Source organism: Hyla sarda, unplaced genomic scaffold, assembly GCF_029499605.1.
Source record: "Hyla sarda isolate aHylSar1 unplaced genomic scaffold, aHylSar1.hap1 scaffold_1121, whole genome shotgun sequence".
Lineage (NCBI taxonomy): Eukaryota > Metazoa > Chordata > Amphibia > Anura > Hylidae > Hyla > Hyla sarda.
The window spans coordinates 57,861-85,341 of NW_026607742.1; the positions used below are offsets into that span (position 1 = coordinate 57,861).

A 27,481-nucleotide genomic window follows, 5' to 3' on the forward strand; every position below is an offset into this window, starting at 1 on the left:
TCACTCACTCACTCACTCACTCAATCACTCACTCACTCATTCACTCTCACTCACTCTCACTCTCTCACTCACTCGCTCACTAAGTCAGTCTCTCTCTCTCTCTCTCTTTTTCTTTTTATATATATTTTTTTCCGTCTTCTTCTTCTTCTTCTTCTTCTTCTTCTTCAGACCCTGTCATAGCACTAATGCCTTTCCAATACCACCAGCAGATGGAGACACTCCATTGCAACATTGGTTGTGAGCAGCAGTTTCTAAAAACAAATGCCTCATGGCGGATTTCCCATCCATCAATGGATGGTAAATTTTGTTTTTATCATTCACTGACCACAGAAACCAATGCATGGTCAAGCAACAGCAATGACACACCCTTGTGTATAGGCATGAGACCCTCATGTCATTTAACAGGATTCAGCACCACCCACAAGACAGCTACCTGTCATGTCATGTCAAACCTGCACAGGTGTGCTAGATTATTATTATTTAGTTTTATTTTATTTTTTTACACCAATCAGTGTGCAAACATGGTCATTAAAACGCTAAATGAATAGACGTTCATAAACCAGTCAGTGCAACTCATCATTTTGGTCTCCAATTCTCAAACTCAAATTCTCACCCACGGAGGATTAAATGAGAATCTTTCTTGTTTAACACTGGAATGGGGTGGTGCACTGTTCACTACCCGAAGATACTGCCACATCGGGTCAATGCATAGGGCGACAGAAGCAAGCTTCCAAATCAGCTCCCTTTCTCAAAAATCCATTTAATTTATGGTCCCCAGATAGGGAACGTATGTATCAGTATGTGCTCACAAGTCACCCAAGTGCAAGTATTCACACAAAAAAAAACGTGCCTCAGGATGCGATCTGTCGCAAGATCCTTTCTTTTTTTACACTTGATCTAAGCCAAAAGGCCTAGAGGGGATAACCGGGAAAGGGGTGGACCCAACCATGTCCCCTTCATGAGCACTCACATTACTCATAGGAATGGAAGGAAGGCTGGCAGCCAACCAGCCTCCCATACACTTTCTGGGTGGGTGGCAGTCAGCCACCCATACATACATACAGCACAGGCTAAACCCACATCATCACTTAAAAAAAGGACAGGCGACCATTGCACTCTGATGGAGCATTTAGCAATGCAATCCATAGCCTGGCTTTTGCCTGAACCCCCATCACTCCTCCTCTTGCATATAAGACAATATTTCAGATCTGCATATGAAAACAACACGCCTACCTTTGTTGCACATAGCTGCCTGCCTGTCTCTAGTTACCCCACTGGCTGTAGCTGCGTCCCTTCCGACATGGAATAACACCAACTGTAACGATAAACTGAAAATTAACAGTATAAACCTGCATCATTTTGGACTCTGGTATTTGCTGAATCCGGGTGACCTGACAATCGATGGTGGTGCCGCTGGTGATTCTGGCCTTCTTGGAATCTGTTGGGCCTATGTGTTAGCTCACACATCACTTGGGTATCCATGGTAACTACCACAACATGGTCATCTGCAGTTTACATCTAGCCCGTGGCATTGAATGGCATTTTAAAAGTGCTAAGGGTCCTGGTGCAATAATCCTCCCATGAGGATCAGCCTCAACGGCTTTGTAGATTGCACTCATGTCAGCAACTCCATATACATTTTTTTTTCTTCATGCTTCTTTCTTCATCCTTTTTTCTTTCTGTCATTCAGACTTTCATTCATTCGATCTCTCTCACTCACTTGCTTTAACTCATTTGTTCTCACTCACTCACTCACTCACTCAATCACTCACTCACTCATTCACTCTCACTCACTCTCACTCTCTCACTCACTCGCTCACTAAGTCAGTCTCTCTCTCTCTCTCTCTTTTTCTTTTTATATATATTTTTTTCCGTCTTCTTCTTCTTCTTCTTCTTCTTCTTCTTCTTCTTCAGACCCTGTCATAGCACTAATGCCTTTCCAATACCACCAGCAGATGGAGACACTCCATTGCAACATTGGTTGTGAGCAGCAGTTTCTAAAAACAAATGCCTCATGGCGGATTTCCCATCCATCAATGGATGGTAAATTTTGTTTTTATCATTCACTGACCACAGAAACCAATGCATGGTCAAGCAACAGCAATGACACACCCTTGTGTATAGGCATGAGACCCTCATGTCATTTAACAGGATTCAGCACCACCCACAAGACAGCTACCTGTCATGTCATGTCAAACCTGCACAGGTGTGCTAGATTATTATTATTTAGTTTTATTTTATTTTTTTACACCAATCAGTGTGCAAACATGGTCATTAAAACGCTAAATGAATAGACGTTCATAAACCAGTCAGTGCAACTCATCATTTTGGTCTCCAATTCTCAAACTCAAATTCTCACCCACGGAGGATTAAATGAGAATCTTTCTTGTTTAACACTGGAATGGGGTGGTGCACTGTTCACTACCCGAAGATACTGCCACATCGGGTCAATGCATAGGGCGACAGAAGCAAGCTTCCAAATCAGCTCCCTTTCTCAAAAATCCATTTAATTTATGGTCCCCAGATAGGGAACGTATGTATCAGTATGTGCTCACAAGTCACCCAAGTGCAAGTATTCACACAAAAAAAAACGTGCCTCAGGATGCGATCTGTCGCAAGATCCTTTCTTTTTTTACACTTGATCTAAGCCAAAAGGCCTAGAGGGGATAACCGGGAAAGGGGTGGACCCAACCATGTCCCCTTCATGAGCACTCACATTACTCATAGGAATGGAAGGAAGGCTGGCAGCCAACCAGCCTCCCATACACTTTCTGGGTGGGTGGCAGTCAGCCACCCATACATACATACAGCACAGGCTAAACCCACATCATCACTTAAAAAAAGGACAGGCGACCATTGCACTCTGATGGAGCATTTAGCAATGCAATCCATAGCCTGGCTTTTGCCTGAACCCCCATCACTCCTCCTCTTGCATATAAGACAATATTTCAGATCTGCATATGAAAACAACACGCCTACCTTTGTTGCACATAGCTGCCTGCCTGTCTCTAGTTACCCCACTGGCTGTAGCTGCGTCCCTTCCGACATGGAATAACACCAACTGTAACGATAAACTGAAAATTAACAGTATAAACCTGCATCATTTTGGACTCTGGTATTTGCTGAATCCGGGTGACCTGACAATCGATGGTGGTGCCGCTGGTGATTCTGGCCTTCTTGGAATCTGTTGGGCCTATGTGTTAGCTCACACATCACTTGGGTATCCATGGTAACTACCACAACATGGTCATCTGCAGTTTACATCTAGCCCGTGGCATTGAATGGCATTTTAAAAGTGCTAAGGGTCCTGGTGCAATAATCCTCCCATGAGGATCAGCCTCAACGGCTTTGTAGATTGCACTCATGTCAGCAACTCCATATACATTTTTTTTTCTTCATGCTTCTTTCTTCATCCTTTTTTCTTTCTGTCATTCAGACTTTCATTCATTCGATCTCTCTCACTCACTTGCTTTAACTCATTTGTTCTCACTCACTCACTCACTCACTCAATCACTCACTCACTCATTCACTCTCACTCACTCTCACTCTCTCACTCACTCGCTCACTAAGTCAGTCTCTCTCTCTCTCTCTCTCTTTTTCTTTTTATATATATTTTTTTCCGTCTTCTTCTTCTTCTTCTTCTTCTTCTTCTTCAGACCCTGTCATAGCACTAATGCCTTTCCAATACCACCAGCAGATGGAGACACTCCATTGCAACATTGGTTGTGAGCAGCAGTTTCTAAAAACAAATGCCTCATGGCGGATTTCCCATCCATCAATGGATGGTAAATTTTGTTTTTATCATTCACTGACCACAGAAACCAATGCATGGTCAAGCAACAGCAATGACACACCCTTGTGTATAGGCATGAGACCCTCATGTCATTTAACAGGATTCAGCACCACCCACAAGACAGCTACCTGTCATGTCATGTCAAACCTGCACAGGTGTGCTAGATTATTATTATTTAGTTTTATTTTATTTTTTTACACCAATCAGTGTGCAAACATGGTCATTAAAACGCTAAATGAATAGACGTTCATAAACCAGTCAGTGCAACTCATCATTTTGGTCTCCAATTCTCAAACTCAAATTCTCACCCACGGAGGATTAAATGAGAATCTTTCTTGTTTAACACTGGAATGGGGTGGTGCACTGTTCACTACCCGAAGATACTGCCACATCGGGTCAATGCATAGGGCGACAGAAGCAAGCTTCCAAATCAGCTCCCTTTCTCAAAAATCCATTTAATTTATGGTCCCCAGATAGGGAACGTATGTATCAGTATGTGCTCACAAGTCACCCAAGTGCAAGTATTCACACAAAAAAAAACGTGCCTCAGGATGCGATCTGTCGCAAGATCCTTTCTTTTTTTACACTTGATCTAAGCCAAAAGGCCTAGAGGGGATAACCGGGAAAGGGGTGGACCCAACCATGTCCCCTTCATGAGCACTCACATTACTCATAGGAATGGAAGGAAGGCTGGCAGCCAACCAGCCTCCCATACACTTTCTGGGTGGGTGGCAGTCAGCCACCCATACATACATACAGCACAGGCTAAACCCACATCATCACTTAAAAAAAGGACAGGCGACCATTGCACTCTGATGGAGCATTTAGCAATGCAATCCATAGCCTGGCTTTTGCCTGAACCCCCATCACTCCTCCTCTTGCATATAAGACAATATTTCAGATCTGCATATGAAAACAACACGCCTACCTTTGTTGCACATAGCTGCCTGCCTGTCTCTAGTTACCCCACTGGCTGTAGCTGCGTCCCTTCCGACATGGAATAACACCAACTGTAACGATAAACTGAAAATTAACAGTATAAACCTGCATCATTTTGGACTCTGGTATTTGCTGAATCCGGGTGACCTGACAATCGATGGTGGTGCCGCTGGTGATTCTGGCCTTCTTGGAATCTGTTGGGCCTATGTGTTAGCTCACACATCACTTGGGTATCCATGGTAACTACCACAACATGGTCATCTGCAGTTTACATCTAGCCCGTGGCATTGAATGGCATTTTAAAAGTGCTAAGGGTCCTGGTGCAATAATCCTCCCATGAGGATCAGCCTCAACGGCTTTGTAGATTGCACTCATGTCAGCAACTCCATATACATTTTTTTTTCTTCATGCTTCTTTCTTCATCCTTTTTTCTTTCTGTCATTCAGACTTTCATTCATTCGATCTCTCTCACTCACTTGCTTTAACTCATTTGTTCTCACTCACTCACTCACTCACTCACTCAATCACTCACTCACTCATTCACTCTCACTCACTCTCACTCTCTCACTCACTCGCTCACTAAGTCAGTCTCTCTCTCTCTCTCTCTTTTTCTTTTTATATATATTTTTTTCCGTCTTCTTCTTCTTCTTCTTCTTCAGACCCTGTCATAGCACTAATGCCTTTCCAATACCACCAGCAGATGGAGACACTCCATTGCAACATTGGTTGTGAGCAGCAGTTTCTAAAAACAAATGCCTCATGGCGGATTTCCCATCCATCAATGGATGGTAAATTTTGTTTTTATCATTCACTGACCACAGAAACCAATGCATGGTCAAGCAACAGCAATGACACACCCTTGTGTATAGGCATGAGACCCTCATGTCATTTAACAGGATTCAGCACCACCCACAAGACAGCTACCTGTCATGTCATGTCAAACCTGCACAGGTGTGCTAGATTATTATTATTTAGTTTTATTTTATTTTTTTACACCAATCAGTGTGCAAACATGGTCATTAAAACGCTAAATGAATAGACGTTCATAAACCAGTCAGTGCAACTCATCATTTTGGTCTCCAATTCTCAAACTCAAATTCTCACCCACGGAGGATTAAATGAGAATCTTTCTTGTTTAACACTGGAATGGGGTGGTGCACTGTTCACTACCCGAAGATACTGCCACATCGGGTCAATGCATAGGGCGACAGAAGCAAGCTTCCAAATCAGCTCCCTTTCTCAAAAATCCATTTAATTTATGGTCCCCAGATAGGGAACGTATGTATCAGTATGTGCTCACAAGTCACCCAAGTGCAAGTATTCACACAAAAAAAAACGTGCCTCAGGATGCGATCTGTCGCAAGATCCTTTCTTTTTTTACACTTGATCTAAGCCAAAAGGCCTAGAGGGGATAACCGGGAAAGGGGTGGACCCAACCATGTCCCCTTCATGAGCACTCACATTACTCATAGGAATGGAAGGAAGGCTGGCAGCCAACCAGCCTCCCATACACTTTCTGGGTGGGTGGCAGTCAGCCACCCATACATACATACAGCACAGGCTAAACCCACATCATCACTTAAAAAAAGGACAGGCGACCATTGCACTCTGATGGAGCATTTAGCAATGCAATCCATAGCCTGGCTTTTGCCTGAACCCCCATCACTCCTCCTCTTGCATATAAGACAATATTTCAGATCTGCATATGAAAACAACACGCCTACCTTTGTTGCACATAGCTGCCTGCCTGTCTCTAGTTACCCCACTGGCTGTAGCTGCGTCCCTTCCGACATGGAATAACACCAACTGTAACGATAAACTGAAAATTAACAGTATAAACCTGCATCATTTTGGACTCTGGTATTTGCTGAATCCGGGTGACCTGACAATCGATGGTGGTGCCGCTGGTGATTCTGGCCTTCTTGGAATCTGTTGGGCCTATGTGTTAGCTCACACATCACTTGGGTATCCATGGTAACTACCACAACATGGTCATCTGCAGTTTACATCTAGCCCGTGGCATTGAATGGCATTTTAAAAGTGCTAAGGGTCCTGGTGCAATAATCCTCCCATGAGGATCAGCCTCAACGGCTTTGTAGATTGCACTCATGTCAGCAACTCCATATACATTTTTTTTTCTTCATGCTTCTTTCTTCATCCTTTTTTCTTTCTGTCATTCAGACTTTCATTCATTCGATCTCTCTCACTCACTTGCTTTAACTCATTTGTTCTCACTCACTCACTCACTCACTCAATCACTCACTCACTCATTCACTCTCACTCACTCTCACTCTCTCACTCACTCGCTCACTAAGTCAGTCTCTCTCTCTCTCTCTCTTTTTCTTTTTATATATATTTTTTTCCGTCTTCTTCTTCTTCTTCTTCTTCTTCTTCTTCTTCTTCTTCTTCTTCTTCTTCTTCTTCTTCAGACCCTGTCATAGCACTAATGCCTTTCCAATACCACCAGCAGATGGAGACACTCCATTGCAACATTGGTTGTGAGCAGCAGTTTCTAAAAACAAATGCCTCATGGCGGATTTCCCATCCATCAATGGATGGTAAATTTTGTTTTTATCATTCACTGACCACAGAAACCAATGCATGGTCAAGCAACAGCAATGACACACCCTTGTGTATAGGCATGAGACCCTCATGTCATTTAACAGGATTCAGCACCACCCACAAGACAGCTACCTGTCATGTCATGTCAAACCTGCACAGGTGTGCTAGATTATTATTATTTAGTTTTATTTTATTTTTTTACACCAATCAGTGTGCAAACATGGTCATTAAAACGCTAAATGAATAGACGTTCATAAACCAGTCAGTGCAACTCATCATTTTGGTCTCCAATTCTCAAACTCAAATTCTCACCCACGGAGGATTAAATGAGAATCTTTCTTGTTTAACACTGGAATGGGGTGGTGCACTGTTCACTACCCGAAGATACTGCCACATCGGGTCAATGCATAGGGCGACAGAAGCAAGCTTCCAAATCAGCTCCCTTTCTCAAAAATCCATTTAATTTATGGTCCCCAGATAGGGAACGTATGTATCAGTATGTGCTCACAAGTCACCCAAGTGCAAGTATTCACACAAAAAAAAACGTGCCTCAGGATGCGATCTGTCGCAAGATCCTTTCTTTTTTTACACTTGATCTAAGCCAAAAGGCCTAGAGGGGATAACCGGGAAAGGGGTGGACCCAACCATGTCCCCTTCATGAGCACTCACATTACTCATAGGAATGGAAGGAAGGCTGGCAGCCAACCAGCCTCCCATACACTTTCTGGGTGGGTGGCAGTCAGCCACCCATACATACATACAGCACAGGCTAAACCCACATCATCACTTAAAAAAAGGACAGGCGACCATTGCACTCTGATGGAGCATTTAGCAATGCAATCCATAGCCTGGCTTTTGCCTGAACCCCCATCACTCCTCCTCTTGCATATAAGACAATATTTCAGATCTGCATATGAAAACAACACGCCTACCTTTGTTGCACATAGCTGCCTGCCTGTCTCTAGTTACCCCACTGGCTGTAGCTGCGTCCCTTCCGACATGGAATAACACCAACTGTAACGATAAACTGAAAATTAACAGTATAAACCTGCATCATTTTGGACTCTGGTATTTGCTGAATCCGGGTGACCTGACAATCGATGGTGGTGCCGCTGGTGATTCTGGCCTTCTTGGAATCTGTTGGGCCTATGTGTTAGCTCACACATCACTTGGGTATCCATGGTAACTACCACAACATGGTCATCTGCAGTTTACATCTAGCCCGTGGCATTGAATGGCATTTTAAAAGTGCTAAGGGTCCTGGTGCAATAATCCTCCCATGAGGATCAGCCTCAACGGCTTTGTAGATTGCACTCATGTCAGCAACTCCATATACATTTTTTTTTCTTCATGCTTCTTTCTTCATCCTTTTTTCTTTCTGTCATTCAGACTTTCATTCATTCGATCTCTCTCACTCACTTGCTTTAACTCATTTGTTCTCACTCACTCACTCACTCACTCACTCACTCAATCACTCACTCACTCATTCACTCTCACTCACTCTCACTCTCTCACTCACTCGCTCACTAAGTCAGTCTCTCTCTCTCTCTCTCTTTTTCTTTTTATATATATTTTTTTCCGTCTTCTTCTTCTTCTTCTTCTTCTTCTTCTTCAGACCCTGTCATAGCACTAATGCCTTTCCAATACCACCAGCAGATGGAGACACTCCATTGCAACATTGGTTGTGAGCAGCAGTTTCTAAAAACAAATGCCTCATGGCGGATTTCCCATCCATCAATGGATGGTAAATTTTGTTTTTATCATTCACTGACCACAGAAACCAATGCATGGTCAAGCAACAGCAATGACACACCCTTGTGTATAGGCATGAGACCCTCATGTCATTTAACAGGATTCAGCACCACCCACAAGACAGCTACCTGTCATGTCATGTCAAACCTGCACAGGTGTGCTAGATTATTATTAATTAGTTTTATTTTATTTTTTTACACCAATCAGTGTGCAAACATGGTCATTAAAACGCTAAATGAATAGACGTTCATAAACCAGTCAGTGCAACTCATCATTTTGGTCTCCAATTCTCAAACTCAAATTCTCACCCACGGAGGATTAAATGAGAATCTTTCTTGTTTAACACTGGAATGGGGTGGTGCACTGTTCACTACCCGAAGATACTGCCACATCGGGTCAATGCATAGGGCGACAGAAGCAAGCTTCCAAATCAGCTCCCTTTCTCAAAAATCCATTTAATTTATGGTCCCCAGATAGGGAACGTATGTATCAGTATGTGCTCACAAGTCACCCAAGTGCAAGTATTCACACAAAAAAAAACGTGCCTCAGGATGCGATCTGTCGCAAGATCCTTTCTTTTTTTACACTTGATCTAAGCCAAAAGGCCTTGAGGGGATAACCGGGAAAGGGGTGGACCCAACCATGTCCCCTTCATGAGCACTCACATTACTCATAGGAATGGAAGGAAGGCTGGCAGCCAACCAGCCTCCCATACACTTTCTGGGTGGGTGGCAGTCAGCCACCCATACATACATACAGCACAGGCTAAACCCACATCATCACTTAAAAAAAGGACAGGCGACCATTGCACTCTGATGGAGCATTTAGCAATGCAATCCATAGCCTGGCTTTTGCCTGAACCCCCATCACTCCTCCTCTTGCATATAAGACAATATTTCAGATCTGCATATGAAAACAACACGCCTACCTTTGTTGCACATAGCTGCCTGCCTGTCTCTAGTTACCCCACTGGCTGTAGCTGCGTCCCTTCCGACATGGAATAACACCAACTGTAACGATAAACTGAAAATTAACAGTATAAACCTGCATCATTTTGGACTCTGGTATTTGCTGAATCCGGGTGACCTGACAATCGATGGTGGTGCCGCTGGTGATTCTGGCCTTCTTGGAATCTGTTGGGCCTATGTGTTAGCTCACACATCACTTGGGTATCCATGGTAACTACCACAACATGGTCATCTGCAGTTTACATCTAGCCCGTGGCATTGAATGGCATTTTAAAAGTGCTAAGGGTCCTGGTGCAATAATCCTCCCATGAGGATCAGCCTCAACGGCTTTGTAGATTGCACTCATGTCAGCAACTCCATATACATTTTTTTTTCTTCATGCTTCTTTCTTCATCCTTTTTTCTTTCTGTCATTCAGACTTTCATTCATTCGATCTCTCTCACTCACTTGCTTTAACTCATTTGTTCTCACTCACTCACTCACTCACTCAATCACTCACTCACTCATTCACTCTCACTCACTCTCACTCTCTCACTCACTCGCTCACTAAGTCAGTCTCTCTCTCTCTCTCTCTTTTTCTTTTTATATATATTTTTTTCCGTCTTCTTCTTCTTCTTCTTCTTCTTCTTCAGACCCTGTCATAGCACTAATGCCTTTCCAATACCACCAGCAGATGGAGACACTCCATTGCAACATTGGTTGTGAGCAGCAGTTTCTAAAAACAAATGCCTCATGGCGGATTTCCCATCCATCAATGGATGGTAAATTTTGTTTTTATCATTCACTGACCACAGAAACCAATGCATGGTCAAGCAACAGCAATGACACACCCTTGTGTATAGCCATGAGACCCTCATGTCATTTAACAGGATTCAGCACCACCCACAAGACAGCTACCTGTCATGTCATGTCAAACCTGCACAGGTGTGCTAGATTATTATTATTTAGTTTTATTTTATTTTTTTACACCAATCAGTGTGCAAACATGGTCATTAAAACGCTAAATGAATAGACGTTCATAAACCAGTCAGTGCAACTCATCATTTTGGTCTCCAATTCTCAAACTCAAATTCTCACCCACGGAGGATTAAATGAGAATCTTTCTTGTTTAACACTGGAATGGGGTGGTGCACTGTTCACTACCCGAAGATACTGCCACATCGGGTCAATGCATAGGGCGACAGAAGCAAGCTTCCAAATCAGCTCCCTTTCTCAAAAATCCATTTAATTTATGGTCCCCAGATAGGGAACGTATGTATCAGTATGTGCTCACAAGTCACCCAAGTGCAAGTATTCACACAAAAAAAAACGTGCCTCAGGATGCGATCTGTCGCAAGATCCTTTCTTTTTTTACACTTGATCTAAGCCAAAAGGCCTAGAGGGGATAACCGGGAAAGGGGTGGACCCAACCATGTCCCCTTCATGAGCACTCACATTACTCATAGGAATGGAAGGAAGGCTGGCAGCCAACCAGCCTCCCATACACTTTCTGGGTGGGTGGCAGTCAGCCACCCATACATACATACAGCACAGGCTAAACCCACATCATCACTTAAAAAAAGGACAGGCGACCATTGCACTCTGATGGAGCATTTAGCAATGCAATCCATAGCCTGGCTTTTGCCTGAACCCCCATCACTCCTCCTCTTGCATATAAGACAATATTTCAGATCTGCATATGAAAACAACACGCCTACCTTTGTTGCACATAGCTGCCTGCCTGTCTCTAGTTACCCCACTGGCTGTAGCTGCGTCCCTTCCGACATGGAATAACACCAACTGTAACGATAAACTGAAAATTAACAGTATAAACCTGCATCATTTTGGACTCTGGTATTTGCTGAATCCGGGTGACCTGACAATCGATGGTGGTGCCGCTGGTGATTCTGGCCTTCTTGGAATCTGTTGGGCCTATGTGTTAGCTCACACATCACTTGGGTATCCATGGTAACTACCACAACATGGTCATCTGCAGTTTACATCTAGCCCGTGGCATTGAATGGCATTTTAAAAGTGCTAAGGGTCCTGGTGCAATAATCCTCCCATGAGGATCAGCCTCAACGGCTTTGTAGATTGCACTCATGTCAGCAACTCCATATACATTTTTTTTTCTTCATGCTTCTTTCTTCATCCTTTTTTCTTTCTGTCATTCAGACTTTCATTCATTCGATCTCTCTCACTCACTTGCTTTAACTCATTTGTTCTCACTCACTCACTCACTCACTCAATCACTCACTCACTCATTCACTCTCACTCACTCTCACTCTCTCACTCACTCGCTCACTAAGTCAGTCTCTCTCTCTCTCTCTCTTTTTCTTTTTATATATATTTTTTTCCGTCTTCTTCTTCTTCTTCTTCTTCTTCTTCTTCTTCAGACCCTGTCATAGCACTAATGCCTTTCCAATACCACCAGCAGATGGAGACACTCCATTGCAACATTGGTTGTGAGCAGCAGTTTCTAAAAACAAATGCCTCATGGCGGATTTCCCATCCATCAATGGATGGTAAATTTTGTTTTTATCATTCACTGACCACAGAAACCAATGCATGGTCAAGCAACAGCAATGACACACCCTTGTGTATAGGCATGAGACCCTCATGTCATTTAACAGGATTCAGCACCACCCACAAGACAGCTACCTGTCATGTCATGTCAAACCTGCACAGGTGTGCTAGATTATTATTATTTAGTTTTATTTTATTTTTTTACACCAATCAGTGTGCAAACATGGTCATTAAAACGCTAAATGAATAGACGTTCATAAACCAGTCAGTGCAACTCATCATTTTGGTCTCCAATTCTCAAACTCAAATTCTCACCCACGGAGGATTAAATGAGAATCTTTCTTGTTTAACACTGGAATGGGGTGGTGCACTGTTCACTACCCGAAGATACTGCCACATCGGGTCAATGCATAGGGCGACAGAAGCAAGCTTCCAAATCAGCTCCCTTTCTCAAAAATCCATTTAATTTATGGTCCCCAGATAGGGAACGTATGTATCAGTATGTGCTCACAAGTCACCCAAGTGCAAGTATTCACACAAAAAAAAACGTGCCTCAGGATGCGATCTGTCGCAAGATCCTTTCTTTTTTTACACTTGATCTAAGCCAAAAGGCCTAGAGGGGATAACCGGGAAAGGGGTGGACCCAACCATGTCCCCTTCATGAGCACTCACATTACTCATAGGAATGGAAGGAAGGCTGGCAGCCAACCAGCCTCCCATACACTTTCTGGGTGGGTGGCAGTCAGCCACCCATACATACATACAGCACAGGCTAAACCCACATCATCACTTAAAAAAAGGACAGGCGACCATTGCACTCTGATGGAGCATTTAGCAATGCAATCCATAGCCTGGCTTTTGCCTGAACCCCCATCACTCCTCCTCTTGCATATAAGACAATATTTCAGATCTGCATATGAAAACAACACGCCTACCTTTGTTGCACATAGCTGCCTGCCTGTCTCTAGTTACCCCACTGGCTGTAGCTGCGTCCCTTCCGACATGGAATAACACCAACTGTAACGATAAACTGAAAATTAACAGTATAAACCTGCATCATTTTGGACTCTGGTATTTGCTGAATCCGGGTGACCTGACAATCGATGGTGGTGCCGCTGGTGATTCTGGCCTTCTTGGAATCTGTTGGGCCTATGTGTTAGCTCACACATCACTTGGGTATCCATGGTAACTACCACAACATGGTCATCTGCAGTTTACATCTAGCCCGTGGCATTGAATGGCATTTTAAAAGTGCTAAGGGTCCTGGTGCAATAATCCTCCCATGAGGATCAGCCTCAACGGCTTTGTAGATTGCACTCATGTCAGCAACTCCATATACATTTTTTTTTCTTCATGCTTCTTTCTTCATCCTTTTTTCTTTCTGTCATTCAGACTTTCATTCATTCGATCTCTCTCACTCACTTGCTTTAACTCATTTGTTCTCACTCACTCACTCACTCACTCAATCACTCACTCACTCATTCACTCTCACTCACTCTCACTCTCTCACTCACTCGCTCACTAAGTCAGTCTCTCTCTCTCTCTCTCTTTTTCTTTTTATATATATTTTTTTCCGTCTTCTTCTTCTTCTTCTTCTTCTTCTTCTTCTTCAGACCCTGTCATAGCACTAATGCCTTTCCAATACCACCAGCAGATGGAGACACTCCATTGCAACATTGGTTGTGAGCAGCAGTTTCTAAAAACAAATGCCTCATGGCGGATTTCCCATCCATCAATGGATGGTAAATTTTGTTTTTATCATTCACTGACCACAGAAACCAATGCATGGTCAAGCAACAGCAATGACACACCCTTGTGTATAGGCATGAGACCCTCATGTCATTTAACAGGATTCAGCACCACCCACAAGACAGCTACCTGTCATGTCATGTCAAACCTGCACAGGTGTGCTAGATTATTATTATTTAGTTTTATTTTATTTTTTTACACCAATCAGTGTGCAAACATGGTCATTAAAACGCTAAATGAATAGACGTTCATAAACCAGTCAGTGCAACTCATCATTTTGGTCTCCAATTCTCAAACTCAAATTCTCACCCACGGAGGATTAAATGAGAATCTTTCTTGTTTAACACTGGAATGGGGTGGTGCACTGTTCACTACCCGAAGATACTGCCACATCGGGTCAATGCATAGGGCGACAGAAGCAAGCTTCCAAATCAGCTCCCTTTCTCAAAAATCCATTTAATTTATGGTCCCCAGATAGGGAACGTATGTATCAGTATGTGCTCACAAGTCACCCAAGTGCAAGTATTCACACAAAAAAAAACGTGCCTCAGGATGCGATCTGTCGCAAGATCCTTTCTTTTTTTACACTTGATCTAAGCCAAAAGGCCTAGAGGGGATAACCGGGAAAGGGGTGGACCCAACCATGTCCCCTTCATGAGCACTCACATTACTCATAGGAATGGAAGGAAGGCTGGCAGCCAACCAGCCTCCCATACACTTTCTGGGTGGGTGGCAGTCAGCCACCCATACATACATACAGCACAGGCTAAACCCACATCATCACTTAAAAAAAGGACAGGCGACCATTGCACTCTGATGGAGCATTTAGCAATGCAATCCATAGCCTGGCTTTTGCCTGAACCCCCATCACTCCTCCTCTTGCATATAAGACAATATTTCAGATCTGCATATGAAAACAACATGCCTACCTTTGTTGCACATAGCTGCCTGCCTGTCTCTAGTTACCCCACTGGCTGTAGCTGCGTCCCTTCCGACATGGAATAACACCAACTGTAACGATAAACTGAAAATTAACAGTATAAACCTGCATCATTTTGGACTCTGGTATTTGCTGAATCCGGGTGACCTGACAATCGATGGTGGTGCCGCTGGTGATTCTGGCCTTCTTGGAATCTGTTGGGCCTATGTGTTAGCTCACACATCACTTGGGTATCCATGGTAACTACCACAACATGGTCATCTGCAGTTTACATCTAGCCCGTGGCATTGAATGGCATTTTAAAAGTGCTAAGGGTCCTGGTGCAATAATCCTCCCATGAGGATCAGCCTCAACGGCTTTGTAGATTGCACTCATGTCAGCAACTCCATATACATTTTTTTTTCTTCATGCTTCTTTCTTCATCCTTTTTTCTTTCTGTCATTCAGACTTTCATTCATTCGATCTCTCTCACTCACTTGCTTTAACTCATTTGTTCTCACTCACTCACTCACTCACTCACTCAATCACTCACTCACTCATTCACTCTCACTCACTCTCACTCTCTCACTCACTCGCTCACTAAGTCAGTCTCTCTCTCTCTCTCTCTTTTTCTTTTTATATATATTTTTTTCCGTCTTCTTCTTCTTCTTCTTCTTCTTCTTCAGACCCTGTCATAGCACTAATGCCTTTCCAATACCACCAGCAGATGGAGACACTCCATTGCAACATTGGTTGTGAGCAGCAGTTTCTAAAAACAAATGCCTCATGGCGGATTTCCCATCCATCAATGGATGGTAAATTTTGTTTTTATCATTCACTGACCACAGAAACCAATGCATGGTCAAGCAACAGCAATGACACACCCTTGTGTATAGGCATGAGACCCTCATGTCATTTAACAGGATTCAGCACCACCCACAAGACAGCTACCTGTCATGTCATGTCAAACCTGCACAGGTGTGCTAGATTATTATTATTTAGTTTTATTTTATTTTTTTACACCAATCAGTGTGCAAACATGGTCATTAAAACGCTAAATGAATAGACGTTCATAAACCAGTCAGTGCAACTCATCATTTTGGTCTCCAATTCTCAAACTCAAATTCTCACCCACGGAGGATTAAATGAGAATCTTTCTTGTTTAACACTGGAATGGGGTGGTGCACTGTTCACTACCCGAAGATACTGCCACATCGGGTCAATGCATAGGGCGACAGAAGCAAGCTTCCAAATCAGCTCCCTTTCTCAAAAATCCATTTAATTTATGGTCCCCAGATAGGGAACGTATGTATCAGTATGTGCTCACAAGTCACCCAAGTGCAAGTATTCACACAAAAAAAAACGTGCCTCAGGATGCGATCTGTCGCAAGATCCTTTCTTTTTTTACACTTGATCTAAGCCAAAAGGCCTAGAGGGGATAACCGGGAAAGGGGTGGACCCAACCATGTCCCCTTCATGAGCACTCACATTACTCATAGGAATGGAAGGAAGGCTGGCAGCCAACCAGCCTCCCATACACTTTCTGGGTGGGTGGCAGTCAGCCACCCATACATACATACAGCACAGGCTAAACCCACATCATCACTTAAAAAAAGGACAGGCGACCATTGCACTCTGATGGAGCATTTAGCAATGCAATCCATAGCCTGGCTTTTGCCTGAACCCCCATCACTCCTCCTCTTGCATATAAGACAATATTTCAGATCTGCATATGAAAACAACACGCCTACCTTTGTTGCACATAGCTGCCTGCCTGTCTCTAGTTACCCCACTGGCTGTAGCTGCGTCCCTTCCGACATGGAATAACACCAACTGTAACGATAAACTGAAAATTAACAGTATAAACCTGCATCATTTTGGACTCTGGTATTTGCTGAATCCGGGTGACCTGACAATCGATGGTGGTGCCGCTGGTGATTCTGGCCTTCTTGGAATCTGTTGGGCCTATGTGTTAGCTCACACATCACTTGGGTATCCATGGTAACTACCACAACATGGTCATCTGCAGTTTACATCTAGCCCGTGGCATTGAATGGCATTTTAAAAGTGCTAAGGGTCCTGGTGCAATAATCCTCCCATGAGGATCAGCCTCAACGGCTTTGTAGATTGCACTCATGTCAGCAACTCCATATACATTTTTTTTTCTTCATGCTTCTTTCTTCATCCTTTTTTCTTTCTGTCATTCAGACTTTCATTCATTCGATCTCTCTCACTCACTTGCTTTAACTCATTTGTTCTCACTCACTCACTCACTCACTCACTCAATCACTCACTCACTCATTCACTCTCACTCACTCTCACTCTCTCACTCACTCGCTCACTAAGTCAGTCTCTCTCTCTCTCTCTCTTTTTCTTTTTATATATATTTTTTTCCGTCTTCTTCTTCTTCTTCTTCTTCTTCTTCTTCTTCTTCTTCAGACCCTGTCATAGCACTAATGCCTTTCCAATACCACCAGCAGATGGAGACACTCCATTGCAACATTGGTTGTGAGCAGCAGTTTCTAAAAACAAATGCCTCATGGCGGATTTCCCATCCATCAATGGATGGTAAATTTTGTTTTTATCATTCACTGACCACAGAAACCAATGCATGGTCAAGCAACAGCAATGACACACCCTTGTGTATAGGCATGAGACCCTCATGTCATTTAACAGGATTCAGCACCACCCACAAGACAGCTACCTGTCATGTCATGTCAAACCTGCACAGGTGTGCTAGATTATTATTATTTAGTTTTATTTTATTTTTTTACACCAATCAGTGTGCAAACATGGTCATTAAAACGCTAAATGAATAGACGTTCATAAACCAGTCAGTGCAACTCATCATTTTGGTCTCCAATTCTCAAACTCAAATTCTCACCCACGGAGGATTAAATGAGAATCTTTCTTGTTTAACACTGGAATGGGGTGGTGCACTGTTCACTACCCGAAGATACTGCCACATCGGGTCAATGCATAGGGCGACAGAAGCAAGCTTCCAAATCAGCTCCCTTTCTCAAAAATCCATTTAATTTATGGTCCCCAGATAGGGAACGTATGTATCAGTATGTGCTCACAAGTCACCCAAGTGCAAGTATTCACACAAAAAAAAACGTGCCTCAGGATGCGATCTGTCGCAAGATCCTTTCTTTTTTTACACTTGATCTAAGCCAAAAGGCCTAGAGGGGATAACCGGGAAAGGGGTGGACCCAACCATGTCCCCTTCATGAGCACTCACATTACTCATAGGAATGGAAGGAAGGCTGGCAGCCAACCAGCCTCCCATACACTTTCTGGGTGGGTGGCAGTCAGCCACCCATACATACATACAGCACAGGCTAAACCCACATCATCACTTAAAAAAAGGACAGGCGACCATTGCACTCTGATGGAGCATTTAGCAATGCAATCCATAGCCTGGCTTTTGCCTGAACCCCCATCACTCCTCCTCTTGCATATAAGACAATATTTCAGATCTGCATATGAAAACAACACGCCTACCTTTGTTGCACATAGCTGCCTGCCTGTCTCTAGTTACCCCACTGGCTGTAGCTGCGTCCCTTCCGACATGGAATAACACCAACTGTAACGATAAACTGAAAATTAACAGTATAAACCTGCATCATTTTGGACTCTGGTATTTGCTGAATCTGGGTGACCTGACAATCGATGGTGGTGCCGCTGGTGATTCTGGCCTTCTTGGAATCTGTTGGGCCTATGTGTTAGCTCACACATCACTTGGGTATCCATGGTAACTACCACAACATGGTCATCTGCAGTTTACATCTAGCCCGTGGCATTGAATGGCATTTTAAAAGTGCTAAGGGTCCTGGTGCAATAATCCTCCCATGAGGATCAGCCTCAACGGCTTTGTAGATTGCACTCATGTCAGCAACTCCATATACATTTTTTTTTCTTCATGCTTCTTTCTTCATCCTTTTTTCTTTCTGTCATTCAGACTTTCATTCATTCGATCTCTCTCACTCACTTGCTTTAACTCATTTGTTCTCACTCACTCACTCACTCACTCAATCACTCACTCACTCATTCACTCTCACTCACTCTCACTCTCTCACTCACTCGCTCACTAAGTCAGTCTCTCTCTCTCTCTCTCTTTTTCTTTTTATATATATTTTTTTCCGTCTTCTTCTTCTTCTTCTTCTTCTTCTTCTTCTTCTTCTTCAGACCCTGTCATAGCACTAATGCCTTTCCAATACCACCAGCAGATGGAGACACTCCATTGCAACATTGGTTGTGAGCAGCAGTTTCTAAAAACAAATGCCTCATGGCGGATTTCCCATCCATCAATGGATGGTAAATTTTGTTTTTATCATTCACTGACCACAGAAACCAATGCATGGTCAAGCAACAGCAATGACACACCCTTGTGTATAGGCATGAGACCCTCATGTCATTTAACAGGATTCAGCACCACCCACAAGACAGCTACCTGTCATGTCATGTCAAACCTGCACAGGTGTGCTAGATTATTATTATTTAGTTTTATTTTATTTTTTTACACCAATCAGTGTGCAAACATGGTCATTAAAACGCTAAATGAATAGACGTTCATAAACCAGTCAGTGCAACTCATCATTTTGGTCTCCAATTCTCAAACTCAAATTCTCACCCACGGAGGATTAAATGAGAATCTTTCTTGTTTAACACTGGAATGGGGTGGTGCACTGTTCACTACCCGAAGATACTGCCACATCGGGTCAATGCATAGGGCGACAGAAGCAAGCTTCCAAATCAGCTCCCTTTCTCAAAAATCCATTTAATTTATGGTCCCCAGATAGGGAACGTATGTATCAGTATGTGCTCACAAGTCACCCAAGTGCAAGTATTCACACAAAAAAAAACGTGCCTCAGGATGCGATCTGTCGCAAGATCCTTTCTTTTTTTACACTTGATCTAAGCCAAAAGGCCTAGAGGGGATAACCGGGAAAGGGGTGGACCCAACCATGTCCCCTTCATGAGCACTCACATTACTCATAGGAATGGAAGGAAGGCTGGCAGCCAACCAGCCTCCCATACACTTTCTGGGTGGGTGGCAGTCAGCCACCCATACATACATACAGCACAGGCTAAACCCACATCATCACTTAAAAAAAGGACAGGCGACCATTGCACTCTGATGGAGCATTTAGCAATGCAATCCATAGCCTGGCTTTTGCCTGAACCCCCATCACTCCTCCTCTTGCATATAAGACAATATTTCAGATCTGCATATGAAAACAACACGCCTACCTTTGTTGCACATAGCTGCCTGCCTGTCTCTAGTTACCCCACTGGCTGTAGCTGCGTCCCTTCCGACATGGAATAACACCAACTGTAACGATAAACTGAAAATTAACAGTATAAACCTGCATCATTTTGGACTCTGGTATTTGCTGAATCCGGGTGACCTGACAATCGATGGTGGTGCCGCTGGTGATTCTGGCCTTCTTGGAATCTGTTGGGCCTATGTGTTAGCTCACACATCACTTGGGTATCCATGGTAACTACCACAACATGGTCATCTGCAGTTTACATCTAGCCCGTGGCATTGAATGGCATTTTAAAAGTGCTAAGGGTCCTGGTGCAATAATCCTCCCATGAGGATCAGCCTCAACGGCTTTGTAGATTGCACTCATGTCAGCAACTCCATATACATTTTTTTTTCTTCATGCTTCTTTCTTCATCCTTTTTTCTTTCTGTCATTCAGACTTTCATTCATTCGATCTCTCTCACTCACTTGCTTTAACTCATTTGTTCTCACTCACTCACTCACTCACTCAATCACTCACTCACTCATTCACTCTCACTCACTCTCACTCTCTCACTCACTCGCTCACTAAGTCAGTCTCTCTCTCTCTCTCTCTTTTTCTTTTTATATATATTTTTTTCCGTCTTCTTCTTCTTCTTCTTCTTCTTCTTCTTCTTCTTCTTCTTCTTCAGACCCTGTCATAGCACTAATGCCTTTCCAATACCACCAGCAGATGGAGACACTCCATTGCAACATTGGTTGTGAGCAGCAGTTTCTAAAAACAAATGCCTCATGGCGGATTTCCCATCCATCAATGGATGGTAAATTTTGTTTTTATCATTCACTGACCACAGAAACCAATGCATGGTCAAGCAACAGCAATGACACACCCTTGTGTATAGGCATGAGACCCTCATGTCATTTAACAGGATTCAGCACCACCCACAAGACAGCTACCTGTCATGTCATGTCAAACCTGCACAGGTGTGCTAGATTATTATTATTTAGTTTTATTTTATTTTTTTACACCAATCAGTGTGCAAACATGGTCATTAAAACGCTAAATGAATAGACGTTCATAAACCAGTCAGTGCAACTCATCATTTTGGTCTCCAATTCTCAAACTCAAATTCTCACCCACGGAGGATTAAATGAGAATCTTTCTTGTTTAACACTGGAATGGGGTGGTGCACTGTTCACTACCCGAAGATACTGCCACATCGGGTCAATGCATAGGGCGACAGAAGCAAGCTTCCAAATCAGCTCCCTTTCTCAAAAATCCATTTAATTTATGGTCCCCAGATAGGGAACGTATGTATCAGTATGTGCTCACAAGTCACCCAAGTGCAAGTATTCACACAAAAAAAAACGTGCCTCAGGATGCGATCTGTCGCAAGATCCTTTCTTTTTTTACACTTGATCTAAGCCAAAAGGCCTAGAGGGGATAACCGGGAAAGGGGTGGACCCAACCATGTCCCCTTCATGAGCACTCACATTACTCATAGGAATGGAAGGAAGGCTGGCAGCCAACCAGCCTCCCATACACTTTCTGGGTGGGTGGCAGTCAGCCACCCATACATACATACAGCACAGGCTAAACCCACATCATCACTTAAAAAAAGGACAGGCGACCATTGCACTCTGATGGAGCATTTAGCAATGCAATCCATAGCCTGGCTTTTGCCTGAACCCCCATCACTCCTCCTCTTGCATATAAGACAATATTTCAGATCTGCATATGAAAACAACACGCCTACCTTTGTTGCACATAGCTGCCTGCCTGTCTCTAGTTACCCCACTGGCTGTAGCTGCGTCCCTTCCGACATGGAATAACACCAACTGTAACGATAAACTGAAAATTAACAGTATAAACCTGCATCATTTTGGACTCTGGTATTTGCTGAATCCGGGTGACCTGACAATCGATGGTGGTGCCGCTGGTGATTCTGGCCTTCTTGGAATCTGTTGGGCCTATGTGTTAGCTCACACATCACTTGGGTATCCATGGTAACTACCACAACATGGTCATCTGCAGTTTACATCTAGCCCGTGGCATTGAATGGCATTTTAAAAGTGCTAAGGGTCCTGGTGCAATAATCCTCCCATGAGGATCAGCCTCAACGGCTTTGTAGATTGCACTCATGTCAGCAACTCCATATACATTTTTTTTTCTTCATGCTTCTTTCTTCATCCTTTTTTCTTTCTGTCATTCAGACTTTCATTCATTCGATCTCTCTCACTCACTTGCTTTAACTCATTTGTTCTCACTCACTCACTCACTCACTCACTCAATCACTCACTCACTCATTCACTCTCACTCACTCTCACTCTCTCACTCACTCGCTCACTAAGTCAGTCTCTCTCTCTCTCTCTCTTTTTCTTTTTATATATATTTTTTTCCGTCTTCTTCTTCTTCTTCTTCTTCTTCTTCAGACCCTGTCATAGCACTAATGCCTTTCCAATACCACCAGCAGATGGAGACACTCCATTGCAACATTGGTTGTGAGCAGCAGTTTCTAAAAACAAATGCCTCATGGCGGATTTCCCATCCATCAATGGATGGTAAATTTTGTTTTTATCATTCACTGACCACAGAAACCAATGCATGGTCAAGCAACAGCAATGACACACCCTTGTGTATAGGCATGAGACCCTCATGTCATTTAACAGGATTCAGCACCACCCACAAGACAGCTACCTGTCATGTCATGTCAAACCTGCACAGGTGTGCTAGATTATTATTATTTAGTTTTATTTTATTTTTTTACACCAATCAGTGTGCAAACATGGTCATTAAAACGCTAAATGAATAGACGTTCATAAACCAGTCAGTGCAACTCATCATTTTGGTCTCCAATTCTCAAACTCAAATTCTCACCCACGGAGGATTAAATGAGAATCTTTCTTGTTTAACACTGGAATGGGGTGGTGCACTGTTCACTACCCGAAGATACTGCCACATCGGGTCAATGCATAGGGCGACAGAAGCAAGCTTCCAAATCAGCTCCCTTTCTCAAAAATCCATTTAATTTATGGTCCCCAGATAGGGAACGTATGTATCAGTATGTGCTCACAAGTCACCCAAGTGCAAGTATTCACACAAAAAAAAACGTGCCTCAGGATGCGATCTGTCGCAAGATCCTTTCTTTTTTTACACTTGATCTAAGCCAAAAGGCCTAGAGGGGATAACCGGGAAAGGGGTGGACCCAACCATGTCCCCTTCATGAGCACTCACATTACTCATAGGAATGGAAGGAAGGCTGGCAGCCAACCAGCCTCCCATACACTTTCTGGGTGGGTGGCAGTCAGCCACCCATACATACATACAGCACAGGCTAAACCCACATCATCACTTAAAAAAAGGACAGGCGACCATTGCACTCTGATGGAGCATTTAGCAATGCAATCCATAGCCTGGCTTTTGCCTGAACCCCCATCACTCCTCCTCTTGCATATAAGACAATATTTCAGATCTGCATATGAAAACAACACGCCTACCTTTGTTGCACATAGCTGCCTGCCTGTCTCTAGTTACCCCACTGGCTGTAGCTGCGTCCCTTCCGACATGGAATAACACCAACTGTAACGATAAACTGAAAATTAACAGTATAAACCTGCATCATTTTGGACTCTGGTATTTGCTGAATCCGGGTGACCTGACAATCGATGGTGGTGCCGCTGGTGATTCTGGCCTTCTTGGAATCTGTTGGGCCTATGTGTTAGCTCACACATCACTTGGGTATCCATGGTAACTACCACAACATGGTCATCTGCAGTTTACATCTAGCCCGTGGCATTGAATGGCATTTTAAAAGTGCTAAGGGTCCTGGTGCAATAATCCTCCCATGAGGATCAGCCTCAACGGCTTTGTAGATTGCACTCATGTCAGCAACTCCATATACATTTTTTTTTCTTCATGCTTCTTTCTTCATCCTTTTTTCTTTCTGTCATTCAGACTTTCATTCATTCGATCTCTCTCACTCACTTGCTTTAACTCATTTGTTCTCACTCACTCACTCACTCACTCACTCAATCACTCACTCACTCATTCACTCTCACTCACTCTCACTCTCTCACTCACTCGCTCACTAAGTCAGTCTCTCTCTCTCTCTCTCTTTTTCTTTTTATATATATTTTTTTCCGTCTTCTTCTTCTTCTTCTTCTTCTTCTTCTTCTTCAGACCCTGTCATAGCACTAATGCCTTTCCAATACCACCAGCAGATGGAGACACTCCATTGCAACATTGGTTGTGAGCAGCAGTTTCTAAAAACAAATGCCTCATGGCGGATTTCCCATCCATCAATGGATGGTAAATTTTGTTTTTATCATTCACTGACCACAGAAACCAATGCATGGTCAAGCAACAGCAATGACACACCCTTGTGTATAGGCATGAGACCCTCATGTCATTTAACAGGATTCAGCACCACCCACAAGACAGCTACCTGTCATGTCATGTCAAACCTGCACAGGTGTGCTAGATTATTATTATTTAGTTTTATTTTATTTTTTTACACCAATCAGTGTGCAAACATGGTCATTAAAACGCTAAATGAATAGACGTTCATAAACCAGTCAGTGCAACTCATCATTTTGGTCTCCAATTCTCAAACTCAAATTCTCACCCACGGAGGATTAAATGAGAATCTTTCTTGTTTAACACTGGAATGGGGTGGTGCACTGTTCACTACCCGAAGATACTGCCACATCGGGTCAATGCATAGGGCGACAGAAGCAAGCTTCCAAATCAGCTCCCTTTCTCAAAAATCCATTTAATTTATGGTCCCCAGATAGGGAACGTATGTATCAGTATGTGCTCACAAGTCACCCAAGTGCAAGTATTCACACAAAAAAAAACGTGCCTCAGGATGCGATCTGTCGCAAGATCCTTTCTTTTTTTACACTTGATCTAAGCCAAAAGGCCTAGAGGGGATAACCGGGAAAGGGGTGGACCCAACCATGTCCCCTTCATGAGCACTCACATTACTCATAGGAATGGAAGGAAGGCTGGCAGCCAACCAGCCTCCCATACACTTTCTGGGTGGGTGGCAGTCAGCCACCCATACATACATACAGCACAGGCTAAACCCACATCATCACTTAAAAAAAGGACAGGCGACCATTGCACTCTGATGGAGCATTTAGCAATGCAATCCATAGCCTGGCTTTTGCCTGAACCCCCATCACTCCTCCTCTTGCATATAAGACAATATTTCAGATCTGCATATGAAAACAACACGCCTACCTTTGTTGCACATAGCTGCCTGCCTGTCTCTAGTTACCCCACTGGCTGTAGCTGCGTCCCTTCCGACATGGAATAACACCAACTGTAACGATAAACTGAAAATTAACAGTATAAACCTGCATCATTTTGGACTCTGGTATTTGCTGAATCCGGGTGACCTGACAATCGATGGTGGTGCCGCTGGTGATTCTGGCCTTCTTGGAATCTGTTGGGCCTATGTGTTAGCTCACACATCACTTGGGTATCCATGGTAACTACCACAACATGGTCATCTGCAGTTTACATCTAGCCCGTGGCATTGAATGGCATTTTAAAAGTGCTAAGGGTCCTGGTGCAATAATCCTCCCATGAGGATCAGCCTCAACGGCTTTGTAGATTGCACTCATGTCAGCAACTCCATATACATTTTTTTTTCTTCATGCTTCTTTCTTCATCCTTTTTTCTTTCTGTCATTCAGACTTTCATTCATTCGATCTCTCTCACTCACTTGCTTTAACTCATTTGTTCTCACTCACTCACTCACTCACTCAATCACTCACTCACTCATTCACTCTCACTCACTCTCACTCTCTCACTCACTCGCTCACTAAGTCAGTCTCTCTCTCTCTCTCTCTTTTTCTTTTTATATATATTTTTTTCCGTCTTCTTCTTCTTCTTCTTCTTCTTCTTCTTCTTCTTCTTCAGACCCTGTCATAGCACTAATGCCTTTCCAATACCACCAGCAGATGGAGACACTCCATTGCAACATTGGTTGTGAGCAGCAGTTTCTAAAAACAAATGCCTCATGGCGGATTTCCCATCCATCAATGGATGGTAAATTTTGTTTTTATCATTCACTGACCACAGAAACCAATGCATGGTCAAGCAACAGCAATGACACACCCTTGTGTATAGGCATGAGACCCTCATGTCATTTAACAGGATTCAGCACCACCCACAAGACAGCTACCTGTCATGTCATGTCAAACCTGCACAGGTGTGCTAGATTATTATTATTTAGTTTTATTTTATTTTTTTACACCAATCAGTGTGCAAACATGGTCATTAAAACGCTAAATGAATAGACGTTCATAAACCAGTCAGTGCAACTCATCATTTTGGTCTCCAATTCTCAAACTCAAATTCTCACCCACGGAGGATTAAATGAGAATCTTTCTTGTTTAACACTGGAATGGGGTGGTGCACTGTTCACTACCCGAAGATACTGCCACATCGGGTCAATGCATAGGGCGACAGAAGCAAGCTTCCAAATCAGCTCCCTTTCTCAAAAATCCATTTAATTTATGGTCCCCAGATAGGGAACGTATGTATCAGTATGTGCTCACAAGTCACCCAAGTGCAAGTATTCACACAAAAAAAAACGTGCCTCAGGATGCGATCTGTCGCAAGATCCTTTCTTTTTTTACACTTGATCTAAGCCAAAAGGCCTAGAGGGGATAACCGGGAAAGGGGTGGACCCAACCATGTCCCCTTCATGAGCACTCACATTACTCATAGGAATGGAAGGAAGGCTGGCAGCCAACCAGCCTCCCATACACTTTCTGGGTGGGTGGCAGTCAGCCACCCATACATACATACAGCACAGGCTAAACCCACATCATCACTTAAAAAAAGGACAGGCGACCATTGCACTCTGATGGAGCATTTAGCAATGCAATCCATAGCCTGGCTTTTGCCTGAACCCCCATCACTCCTCCTCTTGCATATAAGACAATTCAGATCTGCATATGAAAACAACACGCCTACCTTTGTTGCACATAGCTGCCTGCCTGTCTCTAGTTACCCCACTGGCTGTAGC

General features: G+C 43.4%; 16 pseudogenes; all 16 read right to left on the bottom strand.

Moving 5' to 3' along the window:
* Positions 1 to 658: 658 nt before the first annotated feature.
* Positions 659 to 922, bottom strand: LOC130301359 (U2 spliceosomal RNA; annotated as a pseudogene).
* Positions 923 to 2,404: 1,482 nt separating this feature from the next.
* Positions 2,405 to 2,668, bottom strand: LOC130301360 (U2 spliceosomal RNA; annotated as a pseudogene).
* Positions 2,669 to 4,146: 1,478 nt separating this feature from the next.
* On the bottom strand, positions 4,147 to 4,410 carry LOC130301361 (U2 spliceosomal RNA; annotated as a pseudogene).
* A 1,471-nt stretch (positions 4,411 to 5,881) lies between these two features.
* LOC130301362 (U2 spliceosomal RNA) lies at positions 5,882 to 6,145 on the bottom strand (annotated as a pseudogene).
* A 1,506-nt stretch (positions 6,146 to 7,651) lies between these two features.
* LOC130301363 (U2 spliceosomal RNA) lies at positions 7,652 to 7,915 on the bottom strand (annotated as a pseudogene).
* A 1,484-nt stretch (positions 7,916 to 9,399) lies between these two features.
* LOC130301334 (U2 spliceosomal RNA) lies at positions 9,400 to 9,663 on the bottom strand (annotated as a pseudogene).
* Positions 9,664 to 11,136: 1,473 nt separating this feature from the next.
* LOC130301364 (U2 spliceosomal RNA) lies at positions 11,137 to 11,400 on the bottom strand (annotated as a pseudogene).
* A 1,479-nt stretch (positions 11,401 to 12,879) lies between these two features.
* On the bottom strand, positions 12,880 to 13,143 carry LOC130301365 (U2 spliceosomal RNA; annotated as a pseudogene).
* Positions 13,144 to 14,622: 1,479 nt separating this feature from the next.
* LOC130301367 (U2 spliceosomal RNA) lies at positions 14,623 to 14,886 on the bottom strand (annotated as a pseudogene).
* A 1,477-nt stretch (positions 14,887 to 16,363) lies between these two features.
* Positions 16,364 to 16,627, bottom strand: LOC130301368 (U2 spliceosomal RNA; annotated as a pseudogene).
* Positions 16,628 to 18,116: 1,489 nt separating this feature from the next.
* LOC130301369 (U2 spliceosomal RNA) lies at positions 18,117 to 18,380 on the bottom strand (annotated as a pseudogene).
* Positions 18,381 to 19,865: 1,485 nt separating this feature from the next.
* LOC130301370 (U2 spliceosomal RNA) lies at positions 19,866 to 20,129 on the bottom strand (annotated as a pseudogene).
* Positions 20,130 to 21,620: 1,491 nt separating this feature from the next.
* LOC130301371 (U2 spliceosomal RNA) lies at positions 21,621 to 21,884 on the bottom strand (annotated as a pseudogene).
* A 1,477-nt stretch (positions 21,885 to 23,361) lies between these two features.
* Positions 23,362 to 23,625, bottom strand: LOC130301372 (U2 spliceosomal RNA; annotated as a pseudogene).
* A 1,483-nt stretch (positions 23,626 to 25,108) lies between these two features.
* LOC130301373 (U2 spliceosomal RNA) lies at positions 25,109 to 25,372 on the bottom strand (annotated as a pseudogene).
* Positions 25,373 to 26,857: 1,485 nt separating this feature from the next.
* Positions 26,858 to 27,121, bottom strand: LOC130301375 (U2 spliceosomal RNA; annotated as a pseudogene).
* Positions 27,122 to 27,481: the final 360 nt, after the last annotated feature.